Consider the following 12521-nt stretch of genomic DNA (forward strand, 5'->3'; position numbering starts at 1 on the left):
TCCATCCTGCCTTCGATGCAGGGGTGCGTTGGGTGAAGCGGGCTGGAGGGTGCCTAGTTGCTTCACGGGCATGGGCCCGGCGGACGGGGCTTGCTGCGGCTTCAGCCTGACCGGTAATTGGAATGAGTCTTACAAAAGTTCTGATGGCTCTAGTCGCTTTAATACTGCATCTTTCTTTCCTTAGGTGATGAAGGTCTTGAGGATGGTGATGCGCTGCTGAAGTAGGTAGGAATGCGGAGCGTGATGCTTATTGGCTTCCTTAGCACTAACCAATGTTCGTCTTTTCTGTGTTCTTTTAGTTGCCGCAGTAACCCAGCATGGAAGCGAGCTGAGGAGATGAGCTGCGGTGAGAAAGCGCGATGTGCGGCGCCTCTTAAATGTTTTGCGCTAACCTCATGTGTCTTTTCCCCTTTTTCAGATCGGCACGATGCTCTGGAGCAGAAGTTGTCCGATCGACGGGAGTTCAGGTAAGGATTAAACTCTATTTGCAAATTCGAGAGAGCTAAGTATTGCAGAATGCTTACTAACGTCTTTTCTTCTATTCTTCTCCCCTTTGGTAGGGCGCAGCGTGCGGAGATGGAGATGACTCTGCTGTAAGAATCCGCAAGACTGGAAGAGCTGGACAGAAGTTGGATGCTCTTCGAGGTGAGTATTGGCAATGAAGTTCTTATTTTTGCAGGTGCGCTGAAGAAAAAAAAGTGGGCCTCTTCAGGAGATCTGCGCACAGTGAGTCACGCTGCAGGTGCAGAGAAACGCAAAGCATGTTTCTCAGGCCGGGTGTGTTTTAAATAGTCTGTAGGTATCCCAGGTATCCTAGGGCTGAGCCACACCCGAAAGACTAGACCGCTCATCCAGTTCAAGGAACTGAATTACATGGGGGCATCCATTGCCCCATAATACATTGCAAGTACAATACTAAGTGGATCTCAGCACTGTGTGTGAGCTTGGTGCCAAAGGCGCCAAGCCAGGTGTCTGGGGAGATGGAGAGGCCCTTAGGGGCCGACTAGGTGGCCGTGACCTGGCTCCAGCCTGATATGCCGGGGGGCTGGGGGCAGGAATCGTGACACCGTACTCTGATCGAGCTCAACACCAAGTCTCCTCATAGGAAGTGTTGACTACCATGGAGACATAGCACGGCCTTGTGATCCACATATAGGGAGTGGCGACACAGCGCCGTAGTGGATAAAAAGTATACTGCACTCTAAGGGATGCCTAGGCTCGTACACTTAAATACATGTTGTGCAGAGCCAAGAATGCAGGCAAAAGGACAGCATTTCAATGTTGCTTCTAAAAAATATAACGCAACTATTATCACAGCCAGAGTATTCCTATTTGAATAATGATGATGATCCAGTGCCATAATCAAGGGAAAATGTATAGCCCCCCCTAATGCAACCCTAGGCTAATGCACCGGGGTACATGTTGTGCCAAACCAGAAAGGGCAGGAAAAGAAACAATCCGTAAAAGATGATTATATATGATATAAAGCAACTATTTGCACATCCTGGAAGTATAGACCAGAAAAACCATCCCGTGATAGACTAATATTGTTCGGGAGGTACCAGGAATGTGGGGGTCTTCTCATTCAGCCCTTTGGATCTGTCCAATGTCTGCATGCGGAAAATTCATCTGGATTCCCTATTAAGCAGCGCCAGTTGCATATTTAGGCTGTTTTTCAACACATCCAGTACCCACCATTTCATGTCATCCGGGGAATGTGAGAATGCCACAAAATGTGAGACCAATGGTGCCAGATGGTTTCTACATCGTATCCTTGAGTGATGTTCATTGATTCTCGTATGTACCGGCCTGCTTGTCTGGCCTACATATCTCAGGCCACAGGGACACTGGATACAGTACACCACATTGCTGGTTTTACAGTTTGATAAAAAAACGAATGTCCCATATTCTGTTCTCAATTTGAAAACTTGTTGTCTTCTTAGTAAACTGACAAACCCGACAATTTCCATAAGGGAAGTGGCCCAGCAATGGGCGCAACACTCTCTGACTCACATTAGGTTTAGCTAATGAAGAGGAGTGCACCAGTTGGTCTTTGAGATTTCTGGATCGCTTAAAAGCAAACAATGGCTTCCCTGAAGTTGGCAAACAGGTACCAACCATAGGCCAGTATTTCAATAATGCTTTTTTGATAGCGAACGACAGTGTATTGTATGTGGTCACACATGTGATCCTTTCTTGTGTCAAACTTATTGCTTGGGGTACAAGAAGATTTTCCCTTGGTGTAAACTTGGCTCTTTTCAGAGCATTTGAAACCAGCTTCTTGGAATAACCTCTATCCCTCAGGTCACTGGCCAATTTATTGGCATGTTGATAATAGTCCGATACGCAGTACAACTACGCCGCAGCATCAAAAACTGACTGTAAGGCAAATTTTCTTTAAGGGAACTGGGGTGAAGGCTAGTGAAGTGCAGAGTGGTATTCCTTTCTGTGTCCTCCTTATATAACCTACAATGGAGATGTCCCAGTTGTACCTTGAGTTCCAGATCCAAGAAATTGATGGATGTATTATCATGTTCCATGCTGTCGAACATTGCTGTAGCATCCATCTTCCATCCAGCCGCGTGTCGCGTCTCACAGCTGCATTGAGGCTGCATTTCCATCTAAGGGAAGAAAACAGAAGAGAGACATTATTGCGAGCATAAATAGGAGCAACATATAAAGACATTAAACAGAACAAACAGTATCACAAGAGCTCAAGAAAGACTTACCAATCATTAGGAGAAGCATAGTTGCAGCTGGACTGGACTAATCCTTATTGGGGATCAGTGAAGGAACTAGATCCCATTCGACGCGCCCTTGCCAGAAGTAGCAGGACGGAGAGCTTATCTTCCATAATTCACAGGTGAGCGTTATGGGTCGGCGTATGCTCACAGAAACCGTACTTTGGGGTGAAGGGTTTGAGAGGTACAACAATCACAGATTGGTGCACTCACACACTCTGATCTCCACGCAGGAGCAGTATCACCACATCGCACCGCTCACAGCTTTTCTACTGAGGGAGAGGCCTGAAGGGGGGGATTCAAGTTCAGGGAGGGCTGCAACCGTGCCCAAAGGCCTCCGCAGAGACCAGGTGAGCGTAAAACGGGGTGACGGGACCGTGTTTGTGCAGTCTTTTTCCATGGGTTTGTCGACTAATCAGATTTATGATGCGTCAGACTAGTTACTTTTGTGGAGTGTCGTTGACGAGGTAGTCTTATTTGTCACGTTGAAGGGCTAGATGCCCGATGCTTTGTGGTCGTTGTCGTCGATGGGCTGACCTTACACGACTTTTGCTGCACCTTCTCCATGGTCGTGGTTGGGTGCTTAGGTGCCTTCCGTGTCTCGACGGCTTTCGTCGACATGTGTGGCCGACAACGAGGTGCTTACATCTACGGCCGTGGTGGCTGTGACCAGCCCAGGAGGGAGAGGGGGAGGGGTCAGGTTTCCCTTGTGCTCCCCTCCGGACTCGGTGACTTTGACAAGGCCTTGTCCTCTCCCACTGATCTTGGTTTATGATTGTGCTTTCATTTTTTCATCGATTTGCTGCCTTCTGCTCCCGACTTCCGCCCCGGCGACGACTGGCCTTCTCTGGGCAACGACGGCCTCTCTGATCCCTTTGGTCAATGGCTCGTAGCCATGGGGGGTCCTGTGCTTGGTCTTCTTCACTGGCCACTCTTTCGACCTGGTCTTTTCCCTCAACCGCAATAGTTTCCCACACGGGAGTGGCAATGCTTTTGGTTGATTTGACATCGGAGGGGTACTCAGGGTAGTTTCCCTTCATTGAACCAGCATACCAGCGTTCTGTTTCTATCATTGAAAGTCTTGGAACTAAGAACAACAGATTGTGTAGTTTTCAACGCTGTGGTGGGGGTACAGGCAGTATAAGCAGTCGGGGTGCTCATCTCCTCATACATGTTTTTCAGGCCACAAGTGGCACAGGGCTTAAAAAGGGGCCTCCTTTTGCCCTGCATCCCCAGAAAACGTCCACATCTTGAAGTAGTAGACCTGATGTTGTAGAAATTAGGTAAACGAAAAGGCTTCCTTGTGAAAATGTATGTTTGAAGATTTTAACCTAAACTGACAATGGAAAACCAGTGGACACTCAGCTGAACATGCATTTAGAATCTGAAGGGAAGAGAAGGGTCTAGTCTAGGGCTACTTGAGGTCCCATTGGTGGGGCCCAAAAGCACCCATAACAAGGGTGGTAGACTACAAAATGTAGGTTCTTGCCCAGGGCAAGGGGAATCAAAAAGTAAACAAGGATTACCAGCCTGATGACGGGGAATATTCACAGCATGTGAATCTATGAAAGATCCAATGCTGGAGAAATTATTGTATCCCTTAGGAGTTTGAGATACCTGGTGCTACTGACCCAGCCGACACAGTTATTGCGCCAAGCATTGGCTGTGTGCAGAAGACAAGTTGGCGGAGACAAAAGGGCAAAATAAAAAACGAAGCTGCCCCATCTGGAGCCATACCCTGATAGCACCTTGTGGTAGGGAGAGAATGAAAGTGAACACCATTATGAAAAAGAAAGGCCTGACCTTATCCTATGCTATAGGTGGAACAATGGAAAAATTATGAAAGGTGTTATACTGTGCCGAGTACTGGTGAGTATAGTAGATAATTCCATAGGATCGATAAAGTGTGATAGATAGGTCTGGGTACATACATTTCTTAAAGCGCATTTAGTAACAATCTCCTTCTTGTTGCCTTTGTCTACACTTCACGTAATATCACAGTTTGTCAACTGCACAAAGGGTCCAGTCATGCATCTGGCTCTGCAATCGTGAAGAAGTAAGCAGCGTGTGAGGTATAAGATAAGGGATGTGGCAAGTAAAACCCTTGCAGCATAGAGTGTGCATCAGGGCCAGTTCCTTGGTGACCATTTGGGTGAGCCACTGGGGTTATCTCTGGGGCACAACTGTCTAACACTGATGCTAATATCAGGGAGCTGGGGATCATCTCTGTACTCAACTCCACAGAGGAGGTAACAAACCTCATCTGGAACAATAGAACTGTCACAGTTGCCATTGAAGGGGACTTTGGCCATGCATAATTTCAGCATTTCCTAATGACCAGCCTGTAAGCTTCCATGAAGATGTGCAGAATAAATCCTGGCCACTTGAGCTTGGGAGTAATTCTGGGATTCCTGGGGATCTTTGGCCTTGGAAGAAGATGAGGAAGTACAGCAACTAGAGGTGCCAAGGAATGTTGAGCTCCTTTCCAGCCAGAGAACATGTTAGCGGTATTTGAGCCTGACCAGCTAGATCTTACCTGATCCATGTTCTGGCTGCAGCTGGGACTAGGTGGCCCACTGAGCAGTTTGGGAAGTGAGAGCACCAGTATAACCAACACATTATAAGATGAGCACTCCGGGAATAACCCCAGATATCTGGATAGGATTGGGCACCAATTGACTATTATAACCAATGCAACCTCAACAGGTGCAAAGCCTTAGCAAGTTCGCTAGTAGACATGTGATGTTGATAGGAAAGGAGTTCTCTCGGGAGGGATTGGTAGTAGGCACCACCCTAAATTGTGTGGAGTTGTGTAAAGCTAACAAGTAGCTGTGTTGGATACAGGAACACCATCCATAGATTTTCTCTTTCTTCTTTTTAATTAAAGATCAGCGTTCAAATCTGAAATGCTAGAATATTAAACACAATCTATTCAAAGTAGTATTTAATGAAGAAAAACAAGGCTTTCAAAGCGCACTCATGTATGCCAACCTATGCACTCATTCTGATGTTATATGTAAGATCACTGGGGCAGGTCTGTTGGTATGTTGCTGTAAAGTTAGATGTATGCTGCGGTAGAAGTGGGAACAGGGTTAATATGTATTCCTCCAGACATCTAAACACTAAAAATACAAAATGTTACTCTTGTGTTAGGACTGAAAACGTACTTGTATGATTCTGATGGAGCAGAGAATGAGATACACTGATTAAATGTGAGGTTTAAAATGTATTGGGGGATTAAAAAAAAGGTGTGCCTGCATGAAATCACTTCCCATGAAACACATTCTATTTTTAACAGGGGATGGGACTAGAAATAAAATTGTTGCTTTGCACTAGAGTACAAAAAGGGGCACGGGTGAGACGGGGGATGGACTGTGGATGCATTTTATTTTTCAATTTATTTCGTTTCATATTGGAAATTAAGTCTGATTACTTGTTAGTATTGATGTCTCATCATTAACTGGTACTTAATTCGGCAGGCATGATCTCTCTCGTATTGCATCCTTTGCCATCTAGTGTTTGGCTTTGGAACTGCTTGTTCTGCTGTGCTGCTTTGACATGCACAGACTGGGACCCAAAAAACGACTGCCTAGCACTTTTTCGTGCCAAGGACCTTTTTGGACATGTGCCTGGAAGAACTGATACTTTTAGGTCTATACAAAAGGGAGAATTGAAAGAAAATTAGGTTTTGTCATTGGGGTGGGGTTGACGAGCCCCTTTGGTGGGAGTGCACAGAGGTACTCATGCGATTTGCCCAGACGTTACCTGAATCGACAACAGACTGTTAAGGTGAGGTTTTGCAGTGTTTCTGATGCACCAGGAGCCCTTTGTACCTTGTGCGTGCCTAGGCTGAGGGTTCCAGTTAGGTTTCTATCAGTCACCTGACACGTGACCTATAAAACAAGGCTGTGTGGAGGGCGTGTCCGCTTGTTGCAGTTAGTTCTAGTGCTGGGAAGATGTATCTGGTCTTGTCTTCCAAGACCATTCAAGCATATTGTTTTGTGAATACTTAAAATGTCTGAGCTTAGTTTTGAGGACAACCATACAAACGTAGTACCAGGAAAGGTGGTTTGGTCACTTCATAATGGGGCATCCTTAATCAGGTTTTCAGGGTTTTAAACCAATGGTCCTGTGCTTGGCAGAACCCAGGGATTTAAAACCCCGAAACTATAACTACAGAGATGGTTATGAATACCACAATATGAAGTGACCCAACCAACTTTCCTGGTATTCATCGCAGAAACCAAGTTCGGCCCTCTGTTTATAGTATTGCAAAATACACTGCTTTAATGGTCTTGCAAGACAACATACCAGATACATCTTCACAGCACTGGAACTGACCGGAACAACCAGATCTCTCCGCGATCCCTTCACACCACCTAGTTTTATAGGTTCATTGGGGTCCCACAGGGGTGACGAAGGAACCAGGAGTTTAAAACCCTGAAACTATAAATACATGGATTGTTAAGAAGGCCCAAATATCAAGTGGCCCCATCAACCTTCCTGGTACTATTTTTGTGACCTTCCTAGTACTATTTTGGCACATAAAGCTAAGCTAGAGCCCACACCTTGGGAAAACTGGACAAGCAGTACCGTTCATTTACTGTTGACAACATTCCCATCACAGTGTCTCAAGTAATCAAGAGACTGGGCGTGTATCTCGAACCTAGCCTTACCATGGATAGGCAGGTCAATGCCATCGCATCTTCCGCAGCCTATCACTCTAAACGGATCTATGCAGTGAGGCCCTTCCTCTCCCAGCAGAACTGCATCACCATCGCAAGGGCCATCATTGGTTCATGGCTTGACTATTGCAATGCCCTCTTTGTTGGGACATCACAGAAGAATCTGGCTAAACTCCAAATAGCTCAGAACAATGCCTTAATGGCCGCAACAGGCATATCACACAGGAACCACATTTCTGGGGTCAGGAGGCAGGTACACTGGCTACCTGTTAAGGAAAGAATTGTCTTCAAAACACTTGCCCTCACACATAAATGTCTTCATGGTCTGGCGCCCCTGTACTTGGCACACAGGATCTCCAAACAGACCGCCTCCAGACCATCCAGGTCTGCCTATGCCAATCGTCTCACTGTTCCTCCCACACGTAGAGTGCGTGCTGGGGTTCCAGTTTCCCAACCATGGATGCAACATTTTGGAACACCCTCCCAGCCCCGATCAGGGTGATTGATTCTCATGCAGCTTTCCGGAAGGCCATCAAAACCAGGCTATTTGTCTAAATGGCCCATCCCATAATGCTATGCATTCTTGTATCTGTGTTCCTCCCGTCGCTCATTTAGTGTTTTGTTCTGTATGGTAACTTATGAGCCTATAACCTAACAAATGTAATCAAGCAAATTGTATTAAGCATTTCTCCATGGGCCGCACTCCTGTAACCCTCAAGCAAGCTCTCTTACATGTCCTTATAGCGCCTCGATGCCTGTGGGCTGTAGCGCGCTCTACAAATCCAAAATAAAAATGAAATAGAGCAGAACACTTCCGTAATCTCTCTGCAAACCCATTGCTAGTACTCTCCGAACAAAAGTGTGAAACCTGTGCAAAGAAAGCCAAACAGTTGTTGAACTTGCATCAAGAGTGCAGATATAAATATCCATTAAGAGAGGTACAAACAATGGACCAATCAAAAGCAAACAGTAAACCACGAGTGGCCAAGACAATGCCAGGTTCCAATACAAATATCCAATCCCCTATAGATCTATAAAAGGAGGGCTACGGTGGGTGAGAAAAGGGAGAACAGGAATGAAATAGGAAGAACAGGCCTGGAGTCAGGCAGTCCGCACTCCAGATCATCCTTGTACACAGTGACAAAGCTACCTGGAAGGGGGTAGCCAATGCTGTGGCCAGCCTGCAGCAGTTATTCAGCAGAAGGCTCAATAAGTGTACTCAGTCACAGGAGTACAGACTGCTAGAAAGGAGGTGAACAAGATTATGGTCCCAGGCCTGGCAGAAAGAAGAAGGAAGGAAGGAAGAAGCATTCTTCCCAAAAGAGACAACCCGCGACTGGAGGTTGACAGAATATTGCCTACCTGAAAGGACCCTGAAAAGGTGTGATGGGGGAAGAATGCCCATTAAACTCAAGTCTTGGAGAGACCCAAGTTGAATGTTGCAGGAACCCAAAGCCTGGGAGAGACCCAAACTGAATGACAATGAAAAACCAGGATATGGGCGAGACCTAAGGTGAATGTTGCAGAAACCAAAGGGCTAGGACAGAGCCACGCTGAAAGGTGCAGAAGAGATGTAATGAGCATGTGGGTAACTCATGGTCTTGGTGGGGACCTGCAGAGAAAAGCCAAAATCAGAGAGAAACCTGAAAAAACAATGGTCTGTGAGAAGTACCAACTGCCAAAGACTGAGCGGGAAAAGCCAGTGTATGTGGAAAGTCCAAAGACAGGAAAAAGTCTAAAGAAGAGAATCCTGCTACAACAAACCAAATAACCTGAGATGTGTATGAGGTCTTAAGCAACCTGGTGAAAGCAGGAAGACGAGTGAAAAGTTGAGAATGAGTAAATGGTATATAAAGAGCTTTCCCAAGAGAAGTTATCCAGTTTGTGTTATTAGTTTAAGGCTAGACATTTTAAATTAGGAATTGTGAATACTTTCTGTTGGGTGAACCTTGGAACATTTAATTCAAAATTAAGTGTAGCCAGGAAGCTAAGCACTTGTGAAGATTGGGGTTTGGAACTTTCAGTTAGCCATATTGCTGAACATTTGTTTCCAGAATAGGAGACCCAGGTGTGGCATGGACTTTTAAAGACTAGATTAAGAACTTTATAAGGTTTCAGATACTGGAGAAACATCCATTTTGTGTTGGCTCATCCCCAAACTGAGTTTGTTTAGAGACCATCTTTACGGTTTGTGCATCAACTTCTAGATAACCAACCAATAAAGTCAATTTTGAAACCAGCACTTAAAGCACCATGTGTGTCAAGGCTTGGCCTTGTCACAACTGTCTCACAGCCAAATAGATGGAATAAAGGGACAATACACCAGAATGAGCAGAGTGGATTTTTATTTACAGGAACATTCTTCAAATGTGTCAAAGAGCATCACCACAAGTTACAATGTTAATCAGTCTCAGAAGTAATGGTTTCCCACACCCTGATTTTGCTCTGGCCCAAAACGTCTATAGTCTTGGTATCGGGCTTAAGGATTCCCATTGTTTTGGGCCCAACAGGAAACCTCACACCTTCCTGTGCTGCCGGTTTATGCCTCCTGTTCTTCAACCTTCTTCTCTTCCACTACCACCACCTTCTGATGTTCACCAACAGTATCTACGCCTGCCACTTTCTTCCCTACCTAGTCTTCAAACTCCTTTCCAAACACCTGCTAAGGCCTCCTTTCAGGACCGCCAACTAGCTCCCACCAACTGCTGCAATCTTCTGTACACACACACACACACATATATATATATATAGATATAGATATAGATATATATACACATACGCCCACCCCCACATGAGCCTGGGCATTAACAACCATGTAACCTTGACCCTGACCTCCCCCCCCCCCCACCGATGGGAATCCAAGGTGCTGCACTTGGAATAACAAATTGGCAAGGAACTGGCTCATGACAACAGGTTTACTAATAGACTGAGAGGGCGGAGTAAAGCCAGGGTACTCCTTCGGTGTTTCTGAATGGGGCTGTGTCATCGTGGCAGTCTGCAACTGTCCCCTGCCATATGATAGGTGTTACGTGCGGGATCCTCCCAATACCATCCCAAGGGACATCATTCACTAGCTTGGGGAGGTACCCAGTCCCCTTGGCCACCCCACTAGAAGTTTTAAAAAAATCAGACGGGGAATTTTGTCACAGCAAAACTGAAGACAAAACCCCAGAGATTCAGGAAACTTAAACATTCAACAGCTTATTACATTCTGACCAATGAGAATGGCTCACTGTCCTAAAGTGGCGAGAATGGTCTTTACCAGTTAAGTATGAGGCATGCACTTTTGGCCCCCCAAACCTACCAACATCTTTATATGTCTGACTTGGTCTACAACATGCTCTTTGTTCCGTGCTGAGCTTCCAGATGTGTCACTCTTGCAGTTTAATCAGGTTTATTTGCTTTGCATTTACCTATTGCTCTTCCACCTAACATGTTTTCCCCTGTCCCCAACTATGCACCTTTACTAGTCTGAATGCTCCTGGTATGGTCAATGATCTCCCGTCATCTCATTGCTGCAGAATCTTCTGCCTCATAGGCAGTGCTCCAGAAAAGATTTGGAAGTTAAAACATTTAAAAAAAAAAAAAAGGTTTTAACTGGAAAACAGAAGTGTTTTTTTTACTAATTATTTCTTTTCACCAAGTTACTCATGCACATTAAGAGCTGCATGTTTGCTTCTTCCGATGGGCAGTAATAATATAGTTTCTTTCTGTGATATGTAGGGGATGCATGGCACTGTATGACAATGACACAAAACATACAATTTGTAAAATCTTTATTAATTTCGTGGGGTTTGCAAAAACTACTTTGCCCTATAACTAGGATGGGAGTCATCTCGACCATCAAATAAAAAAAGTCTTAGTCGTGTCTGTCAAATCAAAAATGACCCCAAAACCTAATGCCTGCCCAATCGCTTGTGCAAAAAGTGTGTAAAGGAGGCATGTATATAAAAAGGAAGGAAAATCAGTGTTTGACAAAGAATAAATGTGGCTGAATCAGCTCTCCTCCCACCTTTAGACAGCACGGAATAAGGCAGTTGCTATAGGCAGGGTGACACTCTTGCTCGGGCTTTAACACTGAAACAGTTCGGAACATGGATGGAAGCCCGCCTGGCCTTCCACATTAAAGGCCTTTGTTCCAGTGTTCTCCAATTAACGAAACAAAAAGTTCACACCGGTCCTCTTCTTCCGGCTCAGACCTTTCACCATTCAACGTTGGTCCTCCTCTGCTGGGCTCAGACCTTTCACAGTTCAACATTTGCCAGGGTTCCCCTCCCCAAGTCTTCTACACTTCGGGTCTTCCTTAGTCGGGCTCAGACTGCTTTTCAGATGTTGAAGACTTTCGAATGTGCGGGGCTTCCTTTTCAAACCACTGCATGACCACTTCGACTCAGAAGTCAATGTGCAGCTTTTCCTCTGCCCTTCTCTCGGGGTTAACTTCATTCACTTATCGCCTCAGACAATGCACCTTTCACAGAGACTTTTGAGTGGGCTACTCCTTTTCGCCAGACCACTCCGTTACTCAGTACCGCAGATTCCCCAGCTGTCTGTACTTCAAAGTTCATTCACAGGTCTGCCTTTCCTCGTGTCTCATCCCCACAAGTGCAGCCTTCATTTGTGATATATTGTTGCAAACGTCAATCTTTCTTAGCACACACCAGTCTCTCAAGTCACTTGCCAACTCACCGGCTGTGTGCATTTCTTTATTGCTTTTCTTCCAATTCATGAGTCAAGTTTAGTACCACAGGCTTGGCCTCGCCTCCCCAACTCTGTCGTTCATCCAGGAGGGTCACTGGCGTCCTTGAAACAATGCGCTTTTAAATATTGGGATCCGGCCATCTCCACAGGTCTTTTTCGACCTTGTGGAGGCAACAACCTCCTGTAGGGAACACCTGGGGGTTTTGACCCGTTGTTCTCATCCCTTGGTCCATTGCTCTGCTCCAGTAGGTTCATCTTCACCCCGGATGTTCTGCTCATACTCGTGTTACACCTTGCTCAGAGTGCATCTCTAGGTTTCGCCTTTTATCCGTGCGAGGAAAGCTAATTGGAATCGGGTGAATGCACTTGAAGTCAAGTGCCTGACTTTGCCCGACCC

General features: G+C 45.7%; 1 protein-coding gene across 2 annotated transcripts in view; it reads right to left on the reverse strand.

Annotated features, from left to right (window-relative positions):
- Positions 1-12521, reverse strand: part of SUPV3L1 (Suv3 like RNA helicase) — a 1718675-nt gene that overhangs the window by 1101329 nt on the left and 604825 nt on the right. The window lies entirely within an intron of this gene.

The sequence above is a fragment of the Ambystoma mexicanum genome, chromosome 8, assembly GCF_040938575.1.
Source record: "Ambystoma mexicanum isolate Mex_15411 chromosome 8, UKY_AmexF1_1, whole genome shotgun sequence".
In the NCBI taxonomy this organism is placed as follows: Eukaryota; Metazoa; Chordata; class Amphibia; order Caudata; family Ambystomatidae; genus Ambystoma; species Ambystoma mexicanum.